Source organism: Rhinolophus sinicus, linkage group LG12 (genome assembly GCF_036562045.2).
Source record: "Rhinolophus sinicus isolate RSC01 linkage group LG12, ASM3656204v1, whole genome shotgun sequence".
Lineage (NCBI taxonomy): Eukaryota > Metazoa > Chordata > Mammalia > Chiroptera > Rhinolophidae > Rhinolophus > Rhinolophus sinicus.
Window position 1 is genome coordinate 45,936,374 of NC_133761.1, and position 15,877 is coordinate 45,952,250.

Here is a 15,877-nt window from a genome sequence, read left to right on the forward strand (position 1 = left end):
CCACCCGAGCCAGCACCCCTCCACGTGAGGCCGAGAGCCTGGAAACTGCTCTCTGGGGCTCTGTCCCCACAGAGTGTTTGCTGGGCAGTCTTTGCATCTGCTGCAATGCCTTGTGCACAAGCAAGCCCACGAGAAATGTTTGTTGAGTGATTAAAAGAGTGAATGAAGCACATGAATGTGGAGGTCAACTAATAGGTGCTTAGGGAATTAAATCGTTGGTAATGGGGTAGTGAAGCCGGGAGGCTAAAACTTTGCAGTGCCTTAATTTGCCACTAGATGGTGTCCAAGCACACCAAGAAGATGCTTCTGAGACAGGCAGGAGGTGTGTGTTTTTGGCAGAGGGGTTTTGAAGAAGATGGTAGCAATTGACTGAAAGTCTGCAAACTTGCACAAATGAGCCAGTCTCAGCGGGACACACTGTATTAATCAGGATTCTCCATAGAAACAGAGCCAATAGGATATGTATAGAAAAAGATTTATTACAAGGAATGAATTGGCTCATGCAATTATGGAGGCTGGCAAGTCCAAAATCTGCAGTGTGGGCCAGCAGGCTGGAGACCCAGGAGAGCTGGTGGTGTAGATCAAGTCCAAAGGCCATCTGCTGGAAACCCCTTCTTGCTTAGGGGGTCAGGACTTTTTGTTCAGGTCAAGCACTCAACTGATTGGATGAGACCCACCCATATTAGGGAAGGCAATCAGCCTTACTCAGAGTTCACCAATTTAAATGCTAATCTCATCAAAAAAACCCTCCAGCTGACACATAAAATTAACCACCACACACACACACTTTGCACTGTGGGTCCGGAGTGGCCATGATTTTGCATGGAGACCGGCTCTCTCTCTCACTCTCTTCCTCTCCTAATAGCTCTGTAATGAATGAAAAGTGCGAGAACAAAGACCTGTTTCCTGCCAAAGAAATCAAAGGTTGCATTGATCAGTGTGTTCTTCTCACCTGCACCCCGGAGAAGGCAATGCAGGGAACAGACCCATGGCAGTGGTTATAAGCTACATTTCTGGGGGAACTACCCTTACCTGCCAGCGCTTCAATATACTGTTAGTCAATGTTTAGCAATTAGCTGATAATCCCTAAAGGCTTGTGAATTGACTGTAAATCATTTAATTGGAGATGAGTAAGTGGGAAGACAAAGGGAGGAATTTCACACCCTCAGCTGAAAATAGCTAAAATCAGAGCTAGAAAAGAGCTAGTAGCATATTCACTAATTGAATTATGTTTACATTTCCATTGGCAACTGGAAATATTTGCTTGTTTACAGAAAGCCTCCTGAATTCCACATAATTGTTCCAGTCGCTCTACTGGTCCTGGGTATAGACCCAGACTCGGCTGTTTCGTAAATACCATTTGCTAAGACAAGACACAAACTTGCTTTAGCTGCCAAATTATTTTCCTTCACTATAAAACTGCCAACAGTACCACCATCCGTAAAATTACTCATTATTCTCCTGTGCTGGTGTTTTAAAACAACTATTTTCAGGAAAAAACCTTTAATCTGTGTTTATACATTGTCAGTTAGCATAATAAAAGGGCTTTGTTTAAAGCAAAATTAGTTCATTTGTAACAGACCCACACAAACTATTGGGGAAAGAAAACACATCTAATCATGTGAGATACACTCTGTGGCAATCCAATTCATAAAATAAGGCTTCTAACTATAGAATATGAGTAGTGACCTTGTGGGGTTTCTGTCTTGGAAGAAAGACTTTGCAGCCTGTCCGTTGGTCCTGGGAGAGAAGGGAGGGACATAACAGCTGAAAAGGGACATACAGTAGGCATGTCCTTCCACCATGACAGACAATCTAGGCATAGTCTTACTAGGTCATACTCTGTCCCCAACAAACGGCAGAAATAATTAAGACCAATTCTGAGCAGTGGTCCTCACCTTGGAGATGGAGGTGAGTGCTGCCCACTAATAAACGTTCTGTGAGGTAAAAGGAATCCTCAGTAGATTATAAAACAATACGACTCCAAGCTAAATACTAAAACCCAGACTATAAGAATAACACAAAAGAGAGACTGAACAGATTACACAGGAAAGGCTTTAAATCATTCCCTTTCCACAGTCAAATTCTCCTATTTTGCATTTCCAGGAAGAAACCAAAAATTGCCGTCAATGAAAAAGGTGCAAACAGGACAAATCTAGGAAAGAAACTATCCCAAGTAGGAGTAAAGCCAAAAGGGGTCCTTCTTTGCCCCACGACTCGGCACACCAGTCCCGTCTGGCTGCATTGCAAACTCAAAGCCCAGGGGTGGGGTGGGGGGTAAGGGGTCAGCCAATGGCATTCTTTTTTCTTTTCCCAAAGCCCCCTGTGGCGTCGTCAGTCTGGCTCCCCGCTCTCCGACGCCCTTCTGAGTGTCACAGCTGCTGCTGCCCTGGCTGGCTCCTGCGTCATCAAGCCCAGGAGGACCGGGAGATGGTCCAGCGCCCCACCCGCCCCAACAGATGTGCTTCCTCCGGTTGTCAGCACAGGAAAAAGAATTGAGTGTGAAACTCCCAGGATCTGTGACAAACTGTGGTCTGGGAAGAAAAGCTCTGAAAACCTTTCTGATGCAAAAGACATGGTGAAGTGGATTGCAGTGAGGAGAATTCTGCTTTCCCACTGTGTAATGCACTTTCTGCAGTGACGGGGGAAGGCTGGCATCGCCAGCGGATCCAGTGCCTCATCCCTTTTCCAAGAGGAAGCCCAGCGGGTGGTTGGCTGTAAAGGAGAAACAGGACTCAACTCCAGGTCCTCCGCCCTTCGCTTCTGGCTGATCCTCAATGACAGTAGGTTTTTAGCCTTTGGCTTTAAGGTTAACCACCTCCCTCTAGGAATAGATGGTGAAATGTTTTCATGGCACCAGTCTGAGCCCCTGGAGATTCCCATTCAACAGACCATCGATGGCTCTAGGTGAGACAGGGCTCATCTCAGTGGCATGAGAAAAAGGTGAAGACTGCCCAAGAAAGACAAAAAATGAAATGGTGAGAAAGGTTGGCGATGAAGAGAGAAAACAGAGAAAGACGGCAAATGACACGGAGCCTTGGGATCTAGCAAAGTTTTATCAGAGTTGTTGATCCTTCCTTACTGTTTAATCCTGATGAGTTAGCATTCTGTGAGCAAGCCTTTCCCTTTTTCCTTGGCTGCCAGGAAGCTCAGAGCTAAATTTTATGTTCGGTTAGAGCAACTTTTCTTGACTAAGCTTTCTCCTCCCTGCATTATTGCAAATCCTTTCTGGAAGCAGTTAGGAAGACTGAGCGTTTGTGATTTTCTATTCCCTCTCTTTTGTTAACTGGACACCAAGTTCCCTCTAGAAAACTACCCTCCCCTATGCCTAGCCCCTATGCTTGGGGCAGAGGGTCCCACCTCCATCTCAGAGGTGAGGCATGTAACCTGGACACGAACCAATCAGTTGCTCTATCTCACTTTTGATGGCGTTGGTTTTTAGGTGGGTATAAGCCAATGAGACGCAAAGGACATTTTTCCAGGAATCACGAGAGAGAAGTTGTTCCCTCTAGACTTGAAGTTGGAAAGATACAAGTCTAAGGCCACTACAGCTATAATGTGACCACGAGGGGGCATCCGCCTGAAAATAGTGCCAAATCTAGAGGGAGAAATGAAGGATGAAGAGAGAGAGACCAGTGGCATGTCATCACCGAACCCCAGGCCCAGTCGTCCCTGAAGCCGCCCTGCCTGTGAAGCAGCAGACGCACCTCCCCCACCGGCCCCTGTTTACGTCAATTCGATCTGCATTTGCTATTAGTCACAGCAGAACTTGTCCCAACTGACACAGTAGGTATAGACAAAAAGCCATACTTTGTTTTCTCTTGTTGTGAGAATAATAGGTGGCGGTGGCAGAAATCTTGAAAAATACAGTAAAGTATAATTAAGAAAAATACATCACCCCGAATCCCATAACCTAGAGATAATAACGAAATGGACTTATTGTTCCCCAAATTTACTTTGAAGACAGGAAAAAAACCACTGTCCATGAGCACCTTTGAATATGTCAGTTACCATGAGTTGTCCCATTGAAGCCACACCGAGGGAGTTTTAGTTCCCTTCTGCTTAGCTTTGGAGAGTGGTTCCAGCAGGCTTTTGACTTAGACTGGGGAATTTATTCCCCCTTCCAAGTTCAAACACCATAAATCTGTACTACTAGAAACCAGAGGCGTGGTGCTGGGGCCCTCCCCCCTCCAGGCTTGATCCAGTACCACACGCCTTTTGCTGGAATAGCTGGGCTGGTTGAGGGAGCTGCCTGTCCCGTAGGAGCAGCTGGCCTTCAGGTCCATCCTCCATCTTTCCGAAGCTGCCAAACCAGCCACGTGGCAGCAGCCCTGGACCTGCCAAGCTGTGCAATGCTTCTCTGCAAGGGTCTGGGAGGTCAGCTGAGGCCACCAGCCTGCGGCCCTGGTCATCTGGCTGGGTGGACAGCCAAGGCAGGGCAATTCGCTTTGAATCATCAGCACTGTAAAAATTCTGCTACGCTTAGTTTTCCACAAAAGCTCATAGCATGTTTTCTGTTACTTTCCTATGATTAAAGTTCTCAAACATACAGAAGAAATAGAAAGAATAGTACAGCAAACACCTACATGTACGTTGCTTCAGTCTCACAATTGTTAACACTTTGCTAGCTTCGCCCCATGTATTTCTTTTCTTGCTGAAGTGTTTTAAAGTAAATTATAGACATCACTCTGTTTCACCCCTAAAAATTAAATGTCATATATATGTATATTTTTATACATAAAATGAGTATGGTAATACATACTTGCAATTATTATTAAAACAGACAATACAATCAGTATAATTTTCAACATTGTCTAACGTCGAATTCATATTCAAATTTCCCCACATACTACAAAAATGTCTTTTAAAGCTGTTTTGTTCAATCAAGAGCCAGACAATGCATTTGGTGTTATAGCTCCTAAATTTCTTGTGACTCAACACAGCCCCCTCTCCCTTTATAAGATAATGGCTACTCAAAGGGACCTGGTCCAGCACCATATCCCACCTTCAGGATACGTCTTTTTGCTCCTTCACAATACAATGTTTTTCTTTTAATTTCCTATGCAAATTGGATACCTAAGAAGGACAAAAATAATAGCTATCATTTATCCATATATCAAGTACCTGCTATTCACCAATTGCTTCCTTCATTCATTCATTTCCACTACTTATTGAGCACCAATTAGGATCCAGTTCAAAGCCCTGGGGATACAGCAATGAATAAACTTGGGGTGGGGGGACCCAGCTCTCAGGGAGCTTATATTTTTGTGGAGGAGACAGGCATTACATAAATAAGAACAAAATATATAGTGTGGGCTCTGGAGAAAACTAAAGTGGGGTGGGATCAGAGTGACAGTGGACGTGGTGGGAAATGGCTACATCATGAGGGAAAACCGACAGGGTTTCCTGCGGACTGGATGTGAATGTGAGAGGAAAACAGGGGTCAGGATGACCCCAAGATCTTTAGCCTGAGCATCCGGAAGGCGGACCAAGACATTAACTAGGCTGGAGAGGAGCCGAGAGAGAGCGGGTCTGAGGGGAAAATGAAAAGTTGTTAGGACACATTAGGTGTGACAGGTCCCAAGGTGTGCACGGCGAGACGTCCAGTAGGAAACTGGATTCCTGGAGCTGGAGGTCAGGGGTGAAGTCCAGGCCGCAGACGCTGCTCCGGAGTCCTCAGAATATCGACAGAATTTTCAGCCTTGAAGCTGGTTAAGCTCAGTAAGGAGAGAACAGAGCTGGAAAAGACTTCCAAGGACTGAGTGCGGAAAATGGGGAGATAGCAGCCGGTGGAGCAGGGCTGGAGAGTGTAGTGTCCGAAGCCCAGAGGACAAAAGGCTTCCAGGAGAAGGGAACACTCGTGTCCAGGGCTGCTGACAGGCCACAGACCATGAGACTGACGCTGACCTCAGAATTCAGCACCGAGGTCACCAATTTCCTTGGTAAACAGCAGCCTTGGTGAACGGCTAGGGCGAGTCTGCGGGTGGGTCTCGAGAGAATGGGACAGGCAGAGAGTTGCACAGGCCTTGAGAGATGCTTTGCTATAACATAAAAGTGCAGAGAGAGGGGGCCTAGCTGCAGGGGGGAGGAGGGTCAAGAGGTGTTTTTAAGGGGAGAATTTACACCATGTCTGAGTGCCCATGGAACTATCTAGTAGAGAGGGGGAAACTGATGACGCGGAAGAGAGGGAGACGCTGGAGCACGTCCTGGGTGGTCAAAAGGAGATGGAGCAAGGAGTGGTTGGACCGATGGAGTGCGGACAGTTCACCCAGCAACGGAAAAGGCGCGGATGAGGGCACAGACACGCGGGCAGCTTGTGAGTTAAGTTCCCTAGTAAGTGACAGATCAGGGACACAAGCCACATCTCTGGTCCCAGAAACTATATTTCCCCCCCACACCATGGCTGCCCCCTGATCTCTGCAGTGATTATACAGACTTGGGACGTTAGGATAAAGACATGAGAAAATGTAATTCAGAAACAGTAGTTGGAAAGACTGCTGACTTGCCAAAGAAGAGGCATACACTCGGAACACGTTTCCCTATAAAATTCTAATTTATGGGGACCTGAAACAAGACTTAACAAAATGTCCTTGTGCATTTTCCAGGATGAACTTGTCTTTTCCCAAAGAAATAAATGGTCCAGCATTTTCATCTTGAGATTAGAATCACATTTCAGTCCCTGGGGACGTCGAGTCTTTAATCCCGGAGTCTCCGAGGTTCGCTCTAGATTTCCAGTGCCTGGCAGATGGCAGCGCCACCAACGTCCGCAGGAGCACCCCGCGCAGGGTCGGGCGCTCGGGCCGCCGCCACTAGATGGCGCCAGTGCTCCCTTTCGCTCCGTTTCCAACCTAGTGGGGCTGTCGTCGTCCTCATCACCACGCCCTCTGTCGCGTGTCCAACGCCCCCGCCCACACTCGGTACGAGAAGCGACACAGCTGATCACAAGCAGCTGCCAGGATGGCAACTTGGCCAATGGCTGTGCAGAACTTGATGGGATGTCGGGAGAAAGTAAATGTTTTTGTAAAAATACTACTTGACACGTACGTTGCTCCTATTTGCTTCTCAAAAGCCGGGTTCAGTGTCCAACACGCAGTTGCCTTGAGCCCTATGCAGTGACGACCGAGATTCCATGTGGTCCAGCTGGTAGGTGTAAATCATTTCACTGAGGCAAACAGATACACACAGCTCACCGGTTATTGCTCATTTCATGGTGACACAGGGCACAAAACACCAGCTTACCTTGGATTGAAATGCGAGGCTGGGGCTGACAAACCCCTCCTTGAAAAACTTGTGTGCCTGGGGATAGCAACTCAGTGCCGTAGCTCACTGTATGAATACTATTATCTGTAATCAAACCAACCCGGACCCCTTTGCAAATTGGCTAGGGAGGTGCTTTTCCTTGAGGGTTAGTCCTTTCCCTGTATGCTAGCTGTGAAATGCTTTTCAGCATGGAATGAACTAAAAATTTTAAATGCTAAACTGTTTGGAACAAGTCAGAGTAAATATGACTTACAATGGGTGTCTCCAGGCACCAGTTGCTCTAAGGTTGATGTGTGCGAGGCTGGCTTAGATGCTTCCTGCAATCACCTTTACCACATAATCTAAAGTCACTCCAACAAAGTTAATTTTCTTGGCTCTGGGAAAGGCCAGCTGTGGTAAGTCAATGAAGTATGAGGTCTGACAATTAAGTTCGTGAACTCATCCTAGAAAAAGTGCTGCACACCTCACTGCTGAATATCACCATGGTCACCTTCAAAGTACTCCCCTTGGGAAGCTGTGCACCGATGCCAGCACCTAGTCCACCCTTCAAAGCAATGTTGGGACTTTTTTCTGGAATGGCCATCAGAGCTGTCGTCGCATTACCCTTGATGTCCTGAATGTCATCAAAATGTCTTCCTTTCAATATTTCCTTTCTGTTCGGGTAGTCATTGGGGGGCAGATCAGGTGAGTAAGGAGGGTGTTCAAATAGTTATTTGTTTACTGGCTAAAAACTCCCTCACACGGTGCCGTATGAGCTGGTGTATTGTCGTGATGCAAGAGCCATGAATTGTTGGCGAAAAGTTCAGGTCGTCTAACTTTTTCATGCAGCCTTTTCAGCACTTCCAAATAGTAAGCTTGGTTCACTGTGTGTCCAGTTGGTACAAATTCATAATGAATAATCAAAAAGGGTTAGCAACATCGTTGCAACAAGTTTGTGAACTATCAGACCTCATATAATTGAGAGAGAACCCATGCTATGAGAAGGGTTTCATGTTGGCAAGTACTGGGAACTGTCTCTTGAGTTTTTTTGAGATGGGGCCGCTTCTGACAGGTTTTGTTAGTGAGCCTTCCCTGACAGACTCCACAACTTTTGTGCGTGTGGAACCTTTTTAATGAACTCACTTAGTTATTATTGAGGTGCCCATCCTGTGCCAGAGACCGCTCTAGGCACTACAGACGCATACAGCAGTGAAAAACAGTAAAAAGGCACTGTCGTCCTCGAGCTTACTTCCAACTGGAGGAAACCACCAAGTAAGTTTTTAAAACATGCATCCTGTTAAGATGAGGATATTTATCAACTTACTATTCTCAAAGCACTGTGACCTGTGGTGAGATGGCTTGGGTACAAACTGGGAAGATGAGCCTGAAGGCATTTTAATCACTAATTCTGTGATTCAGAACAAGTCACCTGACAGTTCCATGCCTCACTGTCCTCTGTTAATATTCTACCTTTCTCCTGGCTTTGAGAACTCAATCATAAAACATCATACAAAAATCCAGATTTGTTTTTGTTACACTTTATTTAAAGAGAGCCTAAGTTAAAATAAGGGAACACTGGATTAACGATGATTCTTAAAATCACTGTCAAAAGACTTTCAACATTAGGCTAGCACTCTAACAACAGATGCTTTCAATTATTTCTCTGAAGCAAAATCTTAGGAATCCAGAATATTTTAAATTTCTTAAAGGATCACTTAATGCTATTGGCGCTGAAAAGGAATCTGAGTTCTCAGTGTCCTCCTAGCAGACAACCTCCCTTGGAGAGTAGCTTAGGCAGGTCTTTCCACATGAAAGCACTGGCTTGCCCAAGCATGTGGAACCAAGGCCAGCCCTGCGAGCCCACGCAGCACCAATGTGACCAAGCTCAAGGCTGCGTGGATGAGGTGACACAAGAGGTCAATGGCCTCTGAGGTGTCTTTGTGTGTGACTTTGTCCAATAGAGGGACACTCAGGAGGTATGATGAATGTAAGAAGCAGGACACTAGATGTATCCTGAAGGAAGGTGTGCTGTCCAGGCAGCTGGAGGCCTATAGCAGCATCCCAGGCAAGGAGTCAGTGGGATGACTTTAGTTTCCAACCTCCCCACTTCCCCCCACTTCCCCATGCACTGCCCTCAGCTAACTCCAACACCTAGACGCTTCACATGGAATACTTTTTCCTTTTTCATAGGAAACAGGTGGAATTAATACTATTTTTCTTAAGAAAGGACAAGATCTGTAAGCCCTTTTGCAGAAGTTACATGCAGCAAAAGAAAGAACATGTAAATTCTGCAAATTTCCCACTGCAAGTCCCTCTGTATTTTGAAAGCATGATGGTTGGTCACTTTGTTTCTATTGGAGAATCAAGAGCAACATACCTTCTTACTGGCCCAAATGAAATGAGACTATGGGCCAAAAATTTATCCACAAGAAATTAAGTGTCGTATGAAAGTTTGGTGTGAGCCTCTACTCTCAAAGTTAAGGAATCTTATGACTCAAGAGTGTTTAGGAAGAAATCCCAAGTTTAGCAAAAATGAAAACATTAACAAACATCTGAATGTTGCTCGGTGTTGTTTTGATTAAAAAAAATAAAATAAAGGGGTAGTAAAAACCTTTTGGCTGCCTTCTCATCCCACCCTGAAACTTCTCTTCGTAATTAAATCTATCAGTGTAAGGCCGAGCCCAGAAAGCAAAGTCCTCTCTAATTTTGTCAGGTTCTAGAATATTTTAATTCAGGTCAAATTAACCAGACTCCCCATCCTCCCCGAATTCAGTTCAATTGATATTTACTATCTGCCTACTGACATGCCAGAGTAGGTACTCAGAATCTAAAGAATAAGATCCAGCTCTGCATCAAGAAACTTGTAGTCCAGCAGGAAAGCATGTAAGCAAATGATTACATTGTAATTTTACTTTTCTGTATTTTACTGATGAGGACCCAAGGCTCAGGAAGTACTGTGTTTCTCCCGAAAATAAGACTGGGTCTTATATTAATTTTTGCTCCAAAAGACGCATTAGAGTTGATTGTCCGGCTAGATCTTACTTTGGGGGAAACATGGTATTTCTGAAAAATCAAGTGGCCAAGTAACTAATTACCTGAAAGAGCCAGAATTCAAACCACTGTGTCTACTGAGACTACTGTCACTCCAATATTCTAATTGTAATATCGTTGAAATTGAACTTGCTGAATGTCTAATGTAATACCTGGGGAGTTAAAGAAAATTTGGAAAGTCTTTTGTCATCAAACATTTATTGAGGATATGATCATTTCAGCTAGCCTTTCTCTGAATGTAAAACTTAAAAGTAAGTCATCTGTGAAAGTTGATTAAATTTCAAGTCTTCAAAGGTCTGTATGAAATACTACCCGGACTGCTGTATAACGTCCATCTCAGTCAAGGGAAAGGTAAAATACAAAATACAATCCTGTGTTTTCAAAGGGGTTGGGGAAAAACGGAGTACAAACTGGTCCCAAGAACAGCAGCCTTAAATTATAACTATACATATTTCACCCCCACATTTGATAAGCTTTCAAGAAAAGGATGAATAGTTGACTATGACTAAGTTGTTTTTTAAAAACCTTGTAAATGCTATTTCAGTGACTGCCAGATTAGCTTTTTAAAATTTATTTTTGCCAATTGCTAAGCTAGGTGTCAAGAAATATGAGAAGATAGGTTCAAGATAGGTTCCCTTCTATTCTCAAACTATTATTTCTAATAATCCAGTGACATAGCTTTAAAAACAGATCTTATCACCACTCACAATCATACACTTTTACTTCTACTTTTATATTAATTTCATTGCAAAAATTTCCCAGCCTACTTCTGCCCATTTGGACTCCATTCATCCATTAAGCATTTATCTATGTGTATGCTGGAAAGCCAATGATTCAGACACCATGTCCTTGGGAGTGACCTATAGGAAACAGCAGCAGGTTACCAAATTATGGTAGGTCTTAGTAAGTGCCGTGGTTAAGAACATTCCAGGTCTCTATGGGCTCTCCAGTGAGGGGCACCTCACCCTACAACTAGGAAGGCATCACTCTCTCTCATCCTGTTGGTAAAATCAATGAGGGCATTGGACTCAAATGTCTGTTTATCCAGAGGTCCTGTGCACAAGGCAAGAGATGAGAGCCGGAGCGGGAGAGGAAGGCACTCACGGGGGAAGTTGGTTCCTTATGTTTCCGCGCGTTTGGGAGGGGAAATCCCACTGACACTGCCGGATGGTAATCAAAGCTTTCCTTCTCACATAAACCAGTACCTCCTGGACCCCACAGCGTGCTGCTTCCTGGCACAAGTCATTGTCTTGACCTGGTCAAACACTTAAGACATGTACCTGGGGCTGTCACATCCTTTGGTGCCTGCTAGGGGCGAGGAACTATCCACTTCGTCTTACGGCAACCCCAGACACGCCTTGGCGCTAAGTCCCCCTTAAGAAACTCCTGCCAGGCCTCGTTCTTTGGCCTTTCCCTGCCCTCTGCTTAGGGAGGTAGATTTCCAGTCTCGGAGTTTTCCCCTGGGTCTGCGTGTACTGACAGAAGACATCTGAGGAGTGAGGTTGGAGAGTTAATTAGGTCAGGTTTACAAGGGACCCCATGCCACACGAGGGAGGGACATGACGTTTCATTCAGAACAATTCCTCAAGCAGCAAGTGGACCAGAGGGGCTGAGGCTGTGCAGTAACTATAGACAATGGCCTGAGAGTGACAGGCCAGTGAAGTGGAATGGTCTAGACTGGGAGGGACGTCGGTCACTGATGAAGTGTGGTGAATAGGTCACAGTCAAGCAGCAGCTGGCTCAGGAGTGGGCTCTAGGGTTAAATTCAATTCCATACATGTTATCTGAAATGCCTGTGGACACACCCACCTGGGCTCGTGAGGGGTCACCAGGTACAGGTGCCAATGAAGCCAGAGAGAATGAAATCACCCAGGAAGAGAGACGAGGGAGAATTTCTAGGGCAAAGGGGACTGAGGCGCAATTCTAGCAGAGGTCCCCCCTGCCCGAGGCCCACCTCCCATGGCCTTGGCTCCTGCCCAGCGTCATCCCAGATGTCCAAGTCACCTGCTCTCCAAGCCGGCCTTCCTAGCACTCAGGCACTACTCATTTGGTCCTGACTGTGACAGGAGCTGAGGAAGTCACAACATACACTCCTGAAGCATTAACTTTATTTCAGTAACTTGGGAGGTGGCAGATATTTTTATGATAGACACTGAACAATTATAAAGCAGAACAAAAAAATGCGTTTTATAAAAAGATATGACAAGGTTTCAACGTTTTGTGCTTTCAACTCCTCAGGCTCTGTATTCTCACAAGAACTAAGCATCCATTTTATGTGCAACGTGAATTATACAGTCTCCATTTTGTTTTGTTTGCTCATTGTCATCTTTGGTGAAAAGTACCCCCATTCTGTTAAAAAAAAAAAAAAAAGTGCTTCCAACTCCTTTATCCTCTCAAATGGGTACCAAGTATAGGACAAGTCACCCTCCCTAATGCAAGTCCTGAATCTTACAGTCAATTCATCTTTGACAAAAGAGCCAAGGATTTACAACGGAGAAAGGACAGCCTCTGCAATAAACGGTGCTGGGGAAATTGGATAGCCACACAAAAAAGAATGAAATTGGGCTTTTACCTGATGCCATATATAAAAATCAACTCAAAATGGATTAAGGACATAAACATAAGCCCTGAAACCGTAAAACTCCTAGAAGAAAGCACAGCGGGGGAAACTCAAATTTTGACATTGGTCTTGCCAATAATTTTTTGAACCTGACACCAAAGCACAAGCAACAAAAGCAAAAACACACAAGTGGGACTAAATCAAACTAAAAGCGTCTGCACAGTAAAGGAAACCAACAAAATGAAAAGGCACTTACGGAATGGGAGAAAATATTTGCAAACCATGTATCTGATAAGGGGTTAATATCCAAAAAATATAAGGAACTCATACAACTCAACAGCAAAAAAAAATCACATAAAAGAAATTAGCAAATGACCTGAGGAGACATTTTTTTCAAAGACAAATGGCCAACAAGCAGATAAAAAAGTGCTCAACATCACTCATCATCAGAGAAATGCAAATCAAAACCATAAGATGTCACCTCACACCTGTCAAAATGGTTACCGTCAGTATATCAAATGTTGGCGAAGATGTGGAGAAAAGGAAACCCTGGTGCCCTGTTGGTGGGAATGTAGTTTGGCACAGCCACTACAGGAAACATGAAGGAGGTTCCTCAAAAAATTAAAAATAGAACTACCATAGGATCCAGCAATCCCCATTTGGGGTGTATGTCTGAAGGAAATGAAATCACTATCTCAGAGATATCTGCACTCTTGTGCTCATTGCAGCATTATTTACAAAGCCAAGATATGGGAACCACCTAAGTATCTGTCTAAGGATGAATGCATAAATAAAATGTGATACACACACACACACACACACACACACACACACACACACACACAATGGAATATTCAACCTTTAAAAAGGAAAGTCTGCCATATCCGACATGAATGAACCTGGAGGATATGCAAAGTGAAATAAGCCAGACACAGAAAGACAAAGACTACACGACCTCACTTACATGTGGAATCTAAAAGAACCGAACTCATAGAAACAAGAGAATGGTGGTTACCAAGAGCTGGAAGTGGAGGAAATGAGATGTTGGTCAAAGGATACAAACTTTCAGTTGGAAATTACATTGATCTAATGAACAGCATGGTGGCTATACCATGTTTCCCCAAAAATAAGACCTAGCCAGACAATCAGCTCTAATGCGTCTTTTGGAGCAAAATTTAATATAAAACCGGTAGTTAATATATTCTCTACACTTGAAAGTTGCAGACTAGTTCTTAAGTATTCTCATCACACAGACACAAAGGTAACTGAGGTGATACATATGTTAATTAGCTTGGTTGTGGTAATCATTTCACAATGTAAATCTTAAATATATACAATTTTTACTTGTAAATCATAGCTCAATAAAACTGGGGCGGGAGGAAATCCTGAATCTTCCATTTACCATGCAAAGATTGCGCAGGTTTTTAAAAAGAGAAACAATTACCTGATGAGTGTAATGAGCAAATACATTCTAGACCTCAGGAAGTGTCACTCATTTATGTGGGCCTGGAGCTGCCAGTGCCGAGCTTCAGCCTCTTCAAATCTGTTATTAAAAATGAAGTGAGAAGCAGAGCTGGAGGGGGCTGTCCTGGTTTGGAGATTCTCGTTCTAATCTTGAAGGATAGGTATAATTTCCTGAGGAGCTGACAAATGCCACCATTTCTTAAGCTCATTCAAGTTGGGTTTCCTTACTTGCTACAGGAGTCCTACTTAATTCTGGGAATGGCAATGGAAGCTTCTGAAAGCCACTGCAGGGCTATCAGCAATGGAATATCGAAATAATCATAGGACCACAAAGCTGTCCTCTTCAAACGGTAAGTAGGTATGTGAACACTGTCCAGAGGTCACTCAATCAGCATGTTCAACCTCTTGGGGCTATTAAGTGTCACTCTGGGTAAAGTGAAACAGGTTCTGGTGTTAGACCTTCGAAGACGCCCCTCTACCAAGGAACAATGGCCAGCTGAGTGCAGTTTCTACTTCCATATGCAACAGAAAATCAAGGCTACACGGATTTCAAGATCCCAGTGAAGTTCCAGTGGGATCCAGCTGTGTCCCTGAACGTGCAGGCCACATGCCAGCACGTGACACATGGAGACCATGCACATCAGGCACCTCTGCCTTTCCAATCAAGGTCCAGCTTAACCACAGCCTCTTCCCTGCTCTTCTGCCACTCTCGACACCCAGCCTGTCAGTATTACATCAGAGTACCTGACTCGCTTATCAGCATCAGCAGAAATCCAACAGGATTTACTACCTGCACAATGCCTCCTAGACTGCTTCCAGAATACAGGTGGAGCCTTTAAAAGGTGAAAATAATTTGTTACATAATATATATACTACTCTAGAAACCTTGTACCTAAAAAGGGGAAAAAAACCATCTTATTTACCCAAAGCAAATATGTGGAGTAAAAATTATGAAATGTGCCACTAAAATGCTTATGGAATGTAATTTCTGCTTAGCTGACCTGTCTGCTTGATGCGCTAGCTTCTGAGACACTTTCCTCAGCTGCATTTAAATGGCCTGGACTATCCTGAACATAAAGTCTTTATGCTTCAGGTCATGATCAATGTAGCAGCTGGAACTGTAATCACACTTAATCTCATTTTTAGAGTGCTAAAGCACACCATGTGTGACCTTTTACAGGGCTGCTATTCTCTAATAAGAATTTCCTAGTCACGTTTTTCACGTCACCATTGGGCATCACTGTCTGCGGCACATTCTTAGCATGACCCCGGAGCGGCAGCAGCACCAAAACCTAGGAACCAGTTAGAAAAGCGGAATGACCCATGTTCCTGGCCCAGGCCTGGTGCTCAGCAACCTGCTTTAACAAGACTTCCAGGTGGTTCTGAGCATGCTGTGGTTGGGAAGCCACTACTACACAGAATCCTCGCCTACTGACTAAAGCATGGCTCTTAACCTGGGGTCTGCGAGCCCCCTGAAGCCAAAGGCAAATGTGCATATTCCTGGGGAGAAGCTGCCCAGCTGTCAACATTCTCAGAGAGACGTGAACCTAGAAACGGTTAGGT